General features: G+C 33.5%; 2 non-coding genes across 2 annotated transcripts; both read left to right on the top strand.

Moving 5' to 3' along the window:
* Window positions 1-6636: 6636 nt before the first annotated feature.
* On the top strand, window positions 6637-6708 carry TRNAD-GUC (transfer RNA aspartic acid (anticodon GUC)). Its single transcript has one exon. It is a non-coding gene; the product is annotated as a tRNA-Asp (tRNA).
* Window positions 6709-6714: 6 nt separating this feature from the next.
* TRNAG-GCC (transfer RNA glycine (anticodon GCC)) lies at window positions 6715-6785 on the top strand. Its single transcript has one exon. It is a non-coding gene; the product is annotated as a tRNA-Gly (tRNA).
* Window positions 6786-13547: the final 6762 nt, after the last annotated feature.

Below are 13547 nucleotides of genomic sequence, written 5' to 3' on the forward strand. Positions count from 1 at the left end.
CCAACATGTTGCTAAAGGCCTTAGAGATAGAAATATCTACTTCATCAATTGCAAGAAGGTGAATGGAGTTGAAGTGGCGGCATTTTTTGATTTTCCACAAGATCAAGACAAGTTTGGAATTTGGCATCAATGACTTAGTCATTTGAATGCCAAATGCATGAAGGAGCTCTAATCCATGGTAAGTGGCTTGGATCTTGGTCAATTCAGCCACAATGCCATGACACTTGCTTATGAAGGATGTATACCAAGCAAAAAATAAAAGGCTTCATTTCTAAGTGGAGTTACAACACGTTGTTAGGGTAAAGAGGTTTTGCCTCAAGAAAGTGTTGGGCTTCTAGCTGTCAGTCAATATTCAATCAAGTTGAAAATAAGAAAATCCTAATTTTTTATATATAAGTTCTCCTTTTGAGACAATTATACCAAATACTTAAGTCTTAAATAACCAACGACACCCAAAATATGCTGGAAGTACTCTAAAACCTTATATATTCTTGTGTGGAAATTCTCTTGAATATCAACACCTCATAACTCTTGATCCAACCGTCCAAAAAAGATCAAAATTTACGTGAAGTACAGATATGTTGTTATAATTTTGTACAACAAATTTCAACCGCTAATTCGTTGGAGATCTCGAGATATCTTCAAAAGTCTAACAGTCGCTTCAAACCCTAATCTTTATATACCTGCGTGCAATTTTCTTCATATCTCACAAACCATAAGTTCAAATGCTACGAAACTTATATAGATAGCTTCTTAACACAAATGTTTACATTTTTCTTATGTTTGAGCCAAAATTTCGTTAGAAAATTCAAGTTATGGCTCCTAACACTACTTTGAACAAAACCGCTCACTAACTACCTTTGATTTGAATTTGCTGTCTTTAATTCCTTATAACTCCTTCACATAAATTCCAAATGTAAAATTTCCTTCTTAAAAGGTGTACGTCATGAAGTTGGTCTTGTAGTCCTGCCTTCCGATCTCCAAAAGCTTACATAAGACTCCTCTTATACTCAAAAGAATAAGAGTAGGTGTCAAATTGACACCTTAATTTTAAACGGCTATAACTTGTTCAGCATAACTCCAAATCCTATAAAATTTCCACAAAAATTGTAGCCAAAATCCTAAACTGTACAGCATAGCCTCCGATTTCCTAATGGCCTCTTTGAAGTCGCCGAAACCCTTATCAAGGTCGCGGGCAGCCTCCTAAAAGCCCATTGGGCATGGATTTCGACCAATGGGGATGAAGATCCTTATTTCTACCTTCATCCAACCATGCCTTGGTTTCATCCCTCCCAATTAACCTCCTATTAGTTTAAATCTTCATCTTTAGGCCCCTATCTCCTCTCAAGGCTTCATACTTAACATTAAGGTTCTATAACTTTTATATACTATAATCAAGCTAAGTAAGGAAAACAAAATAAAGTTTTTTTTATACCAACTCTTTTTAATTTAATCTATTATCCACTCTAACATAAATTTAGATTTATTAACATTTAATCTGTTCTAACTAATTTTTACATACTATAAGAATTTACACTACGACAACGTGCAATTAAATTTTTGGAGATTGTGCACTCTGATGTTTGTGGAGCAATGAAGACACCATCAATTGGAAGAACAAGGTACTTTGTCACGTTCATAGATGACTTTTCAAGAAAGGTGTGGATTTACATTATTAAAGCTAAAATTGGATGTTTCTCAAGGTTTAAGGAGTTTAAGGCTCTTGTAGAGAAATAATGTGAGTGCAAGATCAAAGTGTTGAGAATGGACAATGGAGGTGAATACATCTCAAAGCATTTTGATGAATTCATAAAGATTCAAGGTATTGCAAGACAAACCTCTACTCTTTACACTCCACAACAAAATAGAGTTATTGAAAGAGTAAATCATACCATTGTAGAGATAGCAAAGAATATGCTTCATACATAAAACCTTGGACATGAGTATTAGGCAGAAGCTATAATAAATGCGGTATACACAAGAAATAGATGCCCTACAAGTGTACTTACATCAATGACTCCACAAGAAGCTTGGAGTGGAAAGAAATCTTGTGTTTTACACATGAGGATTTTTGGATGCATTGCTTATGCAAAGGTACTAGATTGTATGAGGTCCAAACTTGATGCAAAAGGTACAAAATGTATATTTTTTGGATATTGTGAAGGTACCAAAGCATATAGGCTAATTTGTTTAGAAACCAAGAAGATCATCAAAAGTCGTGATATAGAGGTTTTGGAGCATAAGAGTGCTTTTGAGTACTTGAAAGAGTGTCCAAATGGGAGTGAAGGTGTGTTTGTAGACACATCTTCAAGTTCAACAAAGAAAGAAGAAGAAAAAGATGATGATGACAATGAGGATGGAAGAAATAGAAGTCAAGATCAAGTGCCAAAGAAGATAAATCATAGTGTGCCTTCAATTACTAGAATCAACAATGAAGACAATGAAGATATTGAAGGTGATGATGATGATGAAGAATATCAACCTTTGAGTGAGAAAAGACAAGCATTGAAGAACAAGAAGGATCTTTTTCAAATAATAGGAGATATCCTTTGAGAGAAAGAAAACCACGTGGTGAATGGTGGAAGGACCACATCTTTCTTCAAGTAAGTGAAGAACATGCCAATGTTGCATTTCTTGCTGATCCATTGAGTTTATGTGATGCAATGAAGTCCACCGATGCATTGAAGTGGGAGAATGCTATGGAAAAAGAGTTCAAATTATTCATGGACAATGGAACATGGGATGTGACTCAACTTCCACCAAGTCAATCTTCAATTGATTGTAAGTGGGTGTTTAGAATCAAAAGAGATGCAATGGATAATATTGTGAGATATAAGTCTAGATGGATTGCTTAAGGCTACTCACAAGTTGCTCGTGTGGATTTCAATAAGACATTTGTTTCTGTGGCCACATTCACCACCATTAGAACCATTGTGGCAATTGGAGAAACATTGGACTTGGAGATGCATGAAATGGATGTGAAGACGGCTTTCTTGAATGGAAGTTTGGAAGAAGACATCTACATGCAATAACTTCAAGGATTTATTGAAGAAGGCAAACAACACCTTGTTTGTAAGTTGAAGAAATCCTTGTATGGGCTTAAACAATTACCAAGGGCATAGTACCAATGCTTTGATATATTCTTTCTGAGTAAAGGATTTGTAAGGAGTGAGGTTGATCATTCATTATATGTGATGCAATCAAATAGGTTCATATTGATTGTCATCCTCTATGTTGATGATTTGATCATCTTAATCAATACATTGAAGATGATGGATTAGTTGAAGGCAAAGTTAGAAAAAAAGTATGAAATGAGGGATTTAAGAGAGCTTCACTATTGTTTAGGAGTGGAGTTTATAAGAGATCCTGCTAAGAAAACCATTACAATGAGCCAAAGCAAGTACATTGAAGAAGTATTAAAGCGATTCAACATGGAGAAGTATAAGCCTATTGGAACATCATTGGAGGCAAACTTGAAGTTGATGAAGCTCACGGATGAAAAGTTTGTTGAAGTTGAAGGTCAAATGCAAGGTATTCCATACAAGGCAGCAGTGGACTCACTTATATATGCAATGGTTGGCACAAGGGTGGATCTTACATATGCGGTGAGTGTTGTGAGCCAACACATGTCAAAGGCTGGACCAATCCATTGGGCAACCATCAAAAGGATCATGAGGTACTTAGAAGGCACTTTGAACTTGAAATTATGCCTTGGAGGTACTAACATTAGATTGCATGGTTATTGTGATGCGGATTGGATTGGAGATGCAAATGATAGAAGGTTAACAATAGACTATGTATTCTTTGTTGGAGTGGGAGTAATTTCATGGAATTGTAAGAAACAACCAACCATTGCAAGATCAACAATGGAGGCGGAGTACATGGCAGCAAGCCATGGTCCAATGGAAGTAATATGGTTGAGACAACTTTTGGAGGACATTGGAGATGTACAAATGGAAGTAACTCCAATGGAGTGTGACAATCAAAGATGTCTTGTATTTGCAAAGAATCCAAAGCATCATTCAAGGACCAAGCACATTACAATTCAACATCACTTCATAAGAGAGAAGATTGAAATGAGAGTGATTGATATGAAGTATTGTGCAACGAAGGAAATGCTTGCTGATTTGTTGACAAAGGCATTAGTAAAAGATAAACAGCACATGTTGACAAAGGCATTAGGATTAAAAGCCATTTGACCAATAGCAAAGTGAGAGTATTAAAATAAAAGTAAAATAAGTTACTTTATAAAGGATATTAACTTAGGTAAGTTATTAGTGGTTAAAATTTTGACTCCTGGTATACGGTAAGGGCATCCAATGGATATAAGATGAAGTCATGGATCAAGAATCAATGTCAAAAGGATAAAGTATTAAAAAGAAAATTTCTAAAGACTAAGTATGAGTCATTAGTATATGTCATAGGATATGCTCGAGGCTCGTGAGATGCCAAAAGGATCCTAGGGCCACGTGTATAAAAGTCAAAGAGTGGAAGTTTTCTTTTAGGGCAGCAACCACTATCTATAAGTAATGGTTATTGGAAGTGAGAGACATCTTATTCCATACTCTCTTTGTGTGCAACCTTACTGATGCTAAGTGTTGTATTTTTAAAATGCTTATTCTTTAATATGAATTCTATCAGTATAGGGTAGAAACATTATCAATTTATGAAAAGTAATTTATTTTCTAAATTACATATTATGATTTCTTTTTTCTTTTTTTGCTTCATTAACTACAACTAAGGCAATGGTAGTGATAATTAAGAGTGCTTTAGATTCAATGCAAGGAAGAATGACACATCAACATTATCAATGAAAAGAAGCTTACAAGTCTTGGATGCATATTTGAGTAGAAGAAGAAGTATGTCCTAGGTAATTGAATTCATTCAAAGAAAATCATTGTCCAACTTTACAAAATCATTTATTTTAAATATTACAATGTCTCTCATTTTTCTTATGGATCATGTGATTTGTCAAAGAAAAATTGCCTCAAAATATTCTCAAGTATAATATAGATATTGTAGTATTTACTACATATATGTGTCACTATCATGTGCAAGCATTCCAAACTTTTTAGAATTCCATCATATATCTTCTTTACCTTCATATTGATTGTATGATAGATGTAAATATTTATGGTGCAATTTTGAGGCATAATTTTTTTGCAAAACAAGACATTGTTGAGAGACATGTCACAATCTTTCAATGTTGTGTAGATATTTTAATGCTCGAATATTATTTCTTCTTCTATAAACATGTTTAAAATGAAGTAATATGTAGCCAATAATAGAAAGAATAGTTAAACCATAGTGAAGTTTAGAAGAAATTACTAAGTACTAGAACACAACTCCAAATCATTTATAAATGAGAGTCTTAGAGTGCTTGCAATGAGCTTATCATCATTAAATATCTTATTGATTCTTTCTTTCATAAATATTAATGTCGAGATACATTATAGATAAAGAATTAAGAAGTGTCTTACATATGAGACTTGGGTTTGGATCTTCAAAGACAAATGCTAGAATTATTCCACACAAGGTGAGATTCAACTTCTAGATTATAAAATATATGAGTCAAGTATTGTGGATCATTTGTAAAAGCTCAAATTACCATAAGATTAAACCATACCTCTAAAATTTATATAAAGAAGGTAGTTTGCAAACATCTTTTTGTATGCATGATATCATTATTATTATTTCTTTTTTAAAGCTATTACTTGTGAGACTTTCCATGAGGAACTTGAGGTAAGGCATTAACTTTTCCTGGGTCATGTACTCCATCTATTTGGCAATGGTATCATTATGTAATGGAGGCAAGTAACAGAAGGTCTTAAATTTGATTTCGCCAATGAAATTTCACTTGCATACACTACATGTGTCTGCAGTTCTAGATGGAGCTTAAGCTTTGGATCTTGCTAGCATATAAGGTGTTGCCTTTTAGTCTCATGCAGATTCATGCTATCTGTACTTATAAGGTGAGAGCAGTCACCCTGCACATTACTGTCATTTGTAGGCCTTGATTGAAGGAGCACCTCATTCATTGGTTGGAGATTGGAGGAGGGAGCTGAGTGGTGCAAGACAGAAAGGGGGCTGCACGAGGAGATGAAAAGCACAGATGTGGCCTCTGTAGCAAGTTATAAAGTGATGTGCAGAATGACTGCTGTCACCTTGTAAGTACAGATAGCAGGGGTCATAGTGCCTGCTTTCTGTTTTTGGAGGTGGAGGGCATGTGTGGATGTATTGCCTGGTGGGTGGGGTTTCACCCAAGCATGGGTGAAACTGGCAGCTTCCCTGTGGCTGTGGGGGGAGGGTTGGGGGACCAATTAAGTAGACTCTTAGGAGAGTGGAGATTGTGTCAGGAGTTTGGAACTCAGGACTCCTGATGGGCTGGGGTTTGGAGGAGGGTGGGTCCGACTGAGCACAGGAGATGGACCTTGGGGTATCTTTCCAATGCAGAGGGGGCCTGGGGGAACGAAGGGCGAAGGGATGGCCGGGGGGTGGAACTTTAGTGGACGTGATGAGAGTGGAGGGAGCGGGCTGGAGGTGAAAGGGCAGGAGGAGGCAAGAGAATGAGTGTTGTGAGAGCGGGCGTCGGCACATCAAGCGCGCGGGGCTCCTTCGGGGGTGTTCGGTGGCGCAGTCGTTGTAGTATAGTGGTAAGTATTCCCGCCTGTCACGCGGGTGACCCGGGTTCGATCCCCGGCAGCGGCGATCCTTGCACCGGTGGTCTAGTGGTAGAATAGTACCCTGCCACGGTACAGACCCGGGTTCGATTCCCGGCCGGTGCAGCGCTCCCTTTTGCCCCCGCCGCATCCGAATCCGCCCATCCGGACAGCGCGCGCGAACCTCTTGTCACACCATGCGGTGCTGTGAAGGCTTGTGAGCGCTGCACTGGACCCATCGTTCAGTACGACGTGCAGCTGGTACTGGTTCCACATGGTCTCCTTGACGTCCCGTTACTGTCAGGCCTTTACTGTGAGCGAAGGCTTGCCGGGCTGCGCTGGATCTTCTCCAAGATTTGTACCGTTGCATTAGTTTTGCCTGCATCCTTTAATGGATATCTGGCTCTTTTAAGAATGTTTATTTTTGCTCGGACTTGGCTGCCTATGCTGGTCTTCTTTAATTGGTTTCAACTTTGCACCTAGGGTGGCAACGGCCTAGGGTGATTTTGCAAAGGTTAAATGGGATTGCTGTAGAGAAGCATTTATGTACTAAGAGGAGGTGTTAATACATTAGTGTAACACATCCAATCTGTTGTGTTGTTCATTTGCTTCAAATTGAAGTTGATACTAGCTCAACATTATTGGATTTCACAACTAGTGCAGTAGCCTTTTTAGAAGCTGATTTTAGACTCTAATCTCAGAATATTTACATTAATATTAATTTTGCCTAATTTGTTGCTTGTTGGTTGCATATGGAGAGCAAGAAGGGAGTGGACTAGGCAAAACCAATACTGAATATGTTGGTAGGTGAAATCCAAGAACAGAATTTTTATTCTTAGGATAATTTTGCTAAAGCATGTTTTTATCATTTGTGGAGCTTGGATTGAATGGAACACTTTTTTTTCTAGCTCTAAGGTATGAATCATGTTGTATTTCTCTTCTATTTTCTTGTGAACACCTCAATATTAGATACTGGTGGTAAATAAGAAGGAACAAAGTAAATGAGATTTGATTCATATTGCATAAATTATGATAAGACAAAGAATTTTGCTAGAATGCTCTATATTGTGTAGTTAAAGTCATCTATAATAACATAGAAAGAAATGTGGCTACATTGAGATCCACCATTTCAAAGCCATCATTATTAAGTCTTTTGTCTTACTACAAAGTATATCACTCCTCTAATTAATATGATATATATTATTCTTTTATTATGGTATCTTAGCAATCTTACCAGATCTAAGTATTTAGTTTGAAAGTCAAATCATGAATAGAACTACCATTGCAAATTCAAAAAATAAAGTTATAGGTGTAGGAGCTAAAGCTATGAATTCAAAAACCACTCATATAGATTCTATGTCAAGCACAAGTATTGCCATACAAACATTGGCTACTTGATAATTGTCACCACATATTTTGTTGTTCCCATCTCCATGTGAAAACAACTATCTTTGTTCTCACTTGTCTATATTATATCTATTTATATATAAATAAATAAATAAATAAACAAATATATATATTTATTTACATACTAATTAAAAAACATTGACATTTTTTATAGTGAATTTTATTTAGTTACATAGAAATCACATTAAAATTCATTATAGCTTCTTTGTTCTTTTTAAATTACAACATTTTTCAATGAAGTGACAAAATTTGTGTTTTTTTTAATAGAATCAAATATTTATTTAGTCAAAGCTTATAAACTTAGTTGTAGAGAATTCATTAATGTTAGCATTAGTAATGTTGGTATTATTGATGTAAGAATATAAATAATTGAAATTGGTAGAAAAGCACACTGATTTGGAATTATTTTTTAAATAAGTTGGAGTTGTTTCTACATTAAGTGTAGTATTATATATTTTTTATAGATTGTTGTTCTCATTGTATTCAAGCTTCAATATACCAAAGCAATTGAACTAATAGAGGTGGGTTTGAATACGGGGAAAGACTAGTCATATGAATTGGGTCTGTTAGTTTCACAATTGACTGTACTCTAGCTATCTGAAAACAATTATCAAACTACAAAATACTAAGGCTTATTACTTCCATCTTAATTCAACACATAATCCATTCTATAACTATCAATTCAACAATACTTCCATATTTTTATAAATATTGTGGCAATTAAATGCTTGATTTGTGAGATATGAAGAAAGTTGTACATAAGTATATAAAAACTAGGATTTAAAGCTATTATTAGGATTTTAGTAATATCTTAAGATTTATAATGAATTTATAATTGAAATTTGTTGCGGTAGTTGTTAGAAGTATATTAGTACTTCATGTAAAACTTAGGTGTGTTTGAATGGTCCGATTAGAAGATATGAGTTGTTGAAGTTCAAGAATAATAGTCCATAAGGATATATAAGAATTTAGAGTTTTTTTTTTAATCATATTTTGGATGTTTTTCAAAACTTAAGACTTATATATTTGGTATAATTTCTCCTTAAAGTGTTATATATATATAAACTTGATCTTTCTTATCTCAAGACTTGATTGAGCAATTAGTGGTAGCTAAGAGCTAGTGCTTTCTTGAGGTAAACTCTCTTTATCTTGACATCAAAATCTTTGTCATAGAATTGTCTTGCAAACACTTCTTTTAGGCCCTGTCATATTGTGATACAATTTTATAATAAAAATATGACTAAAAATATTTTTTTAATTAACACTCTATTATATTAGTTCAACAAGAATTCAAAATATTTTAATAAGGCTTTTATGAAAGTCTCTTAGCCTATTTTCTTGTCTTAATAGCAAGTAGATAAAATTTAGTTAATATTTTTACCTTCTAAGATATAGAAACTTTTTTACTGCCTTAAAAATGCCATAAATTATTAAAATCAGGATGAAAGAGGTAAATGGTTAATATAATTGATACTAGGGTCAAGTTGAAGGTAGGATTGGGCTAAAGAATCCTTAGGATAGATTAGATTGATACTTGGGGGTCGACTATTTGTGCGGCAGGGTCGAAATCAAACCTTTGGTCACTAAAACGATTGCCTAAAGTAAATTAGGGAGGCATTTTAAGATCAAAGATTAGAATTTGAGAGCTAGCTTGAAGTTCTTTACAAGGGCATAAAATTTACTTTTTTAGGATTTTTGAACACTGGATAATTGTTATTCAAAGTCAGGATTTGTATTGGTAATTTGGATTTTATATAATATAATTAGAGCTAGTAATTTTGGCTAGTTCGTGCAATTGATGTAACATCTATAATTCAAAATTTTATACTATTTGGATTATTGGATGTGCTAAATGTATACAAAATTTTATAATAATCTAATGGTATGCTGTAGAAATACTTAATTTTTTGGACAAGAGGGTTTTAGAAGTTGACAATTTGGAGTTGAATATGGTTTTTGTGATATCTGGAGATCTACTAGTTGGATCATGGTGAAATTTGGCATGGTATTGAAAGACTTAAAGATCAAGTTGCATACCAATTTTGAGTCAAAGTTAATGGTTGGAGAAGAAAAAATCACTACTAGGATTTATGCTTCACTTTCAAGTTGGCGATCAAGTGACATTAGTGCAATTTTTGGAAGTTTTCTCTTAATTTGTAACTTGGATTGGATTGAAAATTCTTAAGTGTATAAAAGACTTATATTGATAATTGCATGCAAAATTTCACATCAAGTCGATGGTTAGATTAGAAGTTACAACTTATTAAAGCTCACTGATTAGGATTGGAGCTTATAAGAAAAATCTAAATTTCTTAAATATGAAAGTAACAAGATAATTGAGGTTTATGTGTAATTGAGGCTACTATAAAGAGTGTTTTTTAGTATTTATGAATTGGAATTTGAATTATATTTTTCTCATATGAGTGAAACTTATTAGGATTTTTTGGATATTTATGAAACACAACTTCACCTACCACAGCTAGATGCCTAGTGCATTTTCAAGGAAGACAATACGTAATATGACAATGTCTTTCATAGGCAGTTTATACTTCAAACAAAATTACTAGCAATCTATAATTGAATATCCTTCGATATCTTTGTAGTTTGGGTGGCTTTTCATCTCAAGATTGTCTTCGTGAGCTACTCGATTGAGATAGTATGATTGCTAGGGTATTTATTTCTTGACTATCCATATCACATAAAGTTGACAAAATCAAAAGAATATAGACAGGCTATGGTTGTAAACTCAAACTACTAACTTATGTTGTTTTAAATATTTGAAAAAATTCCCTCTTTAGTAGGTGTGTTTTTTTTTTTTTTTTTTTTTTTAATGAAGCTAAGAATTAAAAATCTTCATGGTAAAGCTATCTTATGAAGCTACTGTTCCTCATTTTGCCATTATTGCTTTGAATGGATGTCATTGATGGAACTTTTGAACCTTCATTTGTGTATTTACAAGGTTGCCAACTAGTTCATACATGCGACTGTTGATATCATATCCATGCCAATAGACCAGATATTCAAGCTTTCTATGTCTTATTCTTGAATCTAATATCTCTTCTACCTCAAATTCAACATAATCATTGATTTCTACCATAGAAGGTGGTGGTTGTCTTTGACCTTATATGTTTGATTCTTTATACCTTTTCAAAAGTGAAATATGAAAGACTGGATGAATCTTCATAGATGAAGGTAATTCTAAGTAATAAGTTACGTTATTGATTTATTTTTGAATCACAAATGGTTCTAACTTTTGATAGTCCAACTTATCATATAGCTTGTTGGTTTATATATTGCGCCAAAGAAGCCACACTTTGTCACCAACTTAAAAAAGAGGATGTTCCTTCTTTAATTCATCTACCACTAGCTTATAACATTATTGAGCCCTTTCTAAGTGAGTCTTCATGGTTGCTTGAAGTTCAACCATCTTTGAAACAAACTCCTTTACTTCTAGATTTGTTAACTTTGAAGGCTCTATCATATCCAACTTTGGATGATGATGATAGTTTGAGCAAAATAATGTTTGTTGTGTAGATGCATGAATTGTGTTATTATATGCAAACTCTGCCAATAATAAGTGGAAAGTTTAGTTGTCTTATTGATAATTGATGATTCACCTCAAATATTGCTGAAGAATTTGATTGATCTGATTTATTTGGCCGTCAATTTGAGGATGAAAGTAGAAAAAAAGTTAATGTCAACTTTTAAAATCTTTAAGAGTACCTTCCAAAACCTTAATATAAATTGTGGTCCACAATTTGACATAATATTGTCTTGCAACCTCTAATAATGATAGACATTGTCAATAAAGAGTTTTGCCATCTCTTCACCAATAATTGACTTCTTGTAAGGTATAAAATGTGCCATCTTAGTCAATTGATTAACAACTACAAAGATAGTGTCAAATGAGCTTGATGGTCAAAGATGTGTAATAAAATCCATGGAGATAGATGACCATGGTTGTCTTGAAATAGGAAGGAGTTGAAGAAGTCCACATAACTAGTATCGAGGGTTCTTTGATTTTAAAAAAGTATCATATGATAGTATAAATTTTTTAATATCATTTTACATTTTAGGCCATCAAAAGTCTCTAGACAGAAGTTCTAAGGTCTTGTTGAATCCAAAATGTCTGGCTATAGGGAAGTCATGGCATATTTGCAGAACATGCAACTAAGTTGGCTTTTAAGAATAAGAAAACGTTCTTCAAAGAATAATAAATTATCTTCAATCCTAAATTTAGAAGATTCTTCAACAAGGTTATTAATAAGATGCTTGATATTAAAAACAAGAGGGTCTATAATTGAGGCTTTATAAACCTGATTAAAAAATGATAATTCTACAAGCATTGATACATTGGTTGTTGAAAGATGAAATTACACAGGCTTTAACAAAATTACTCATTATTAATTATAAATTACCTTGTTTTCTTTTGATTTAAGGTAGGAATGACTTGATAATACATTTGATAACCTTTGTTGGCTTTTGAGTCGATACATGATGCAAAAGTTAAATTAAGAGAAAGATATACTCTAATGTACTTGGCAACAGTTTAAAACTTGTATTAACGTGAAGTATTGAAGATTCTTGTGATTTGTATATACATTCATTTGATGAAAGGCTCCTTCAAGAAAGTGACACCATTCTTGGAAAGAATCCATGATAGCAAACAACTCTTTATTATGGATTTTATAGTTGATTTTTGTTGTTGAGAATTTTCTAAAATGGAGTGTAATTGGGTGAAGTTTTTCATCTTTTCTATATTGAGACAAAACTGCTATCAATGCAAAGTCTGAAGTATTGGTCTCTATAAAGTAGGACTTGTTGAAATTTGAATGTATCAAAATTGAAGCTGTTGTGAAAGTATATTTTAAGCTTTGAAAAGATTTCTCTACTTTGAGATCTCAATCTAACTTTTCCTTGCATGTCAACCACGTAAATAGAACAACAATCTTGAAATAATTTATAATAAAAATTATATAGAAGTTTACAAATTTAAGAAAGCATTAGATATCACATATAGTTTTTGGCTTTGTCCAATTGATGATTGCTTGTACCTTCTTTGGATTGATAAAAGGTCTTTGTTGGAAATAATATATCCAAAAAATTTGACTTGGGATGCATGAAATACATACTTATCTAATTTTATGTATAACCCAGAACTTTGTAGCTTTTTCAATATAAGGCAGACATATTTTTTGTGGTCTTTTAGATTCTTAGAAAAGATTAGAATATCATCCAAGTAGAATACAACAAAGTCGTCAAGATGCTCACAAAATATGTCATTCATTAAATGTCAAAATATGGCTGGTGCATTGTGTGATTTTTGTTTTACTTGTTCTACAATTCTTTTCAAAATAAACATGTATAGGAGAATTGGAATACAAAGAAAGACTAAGTACATGAATTTTACTTGTTAGGATCACGTAATTAATCATATTTTGAACCACTAAAATATCAAGAAATACTACAATGCTTTTTTCC

Source organism: Physcomitrium patens, chromosome 12 (assembly GCF_059467195.1).
Source record: "Physcomitrium patens ecotype Gransden chromosome 12, ASM5946719v1, whole genome shotgun sequence".
Classification (NCBI taxonomy): Eukaryota; Viridiplantae; Streptophyta; class Bryopsida; order Funariales; family Funariaceae; genus Physcomitrium; species Physcomitrium patens.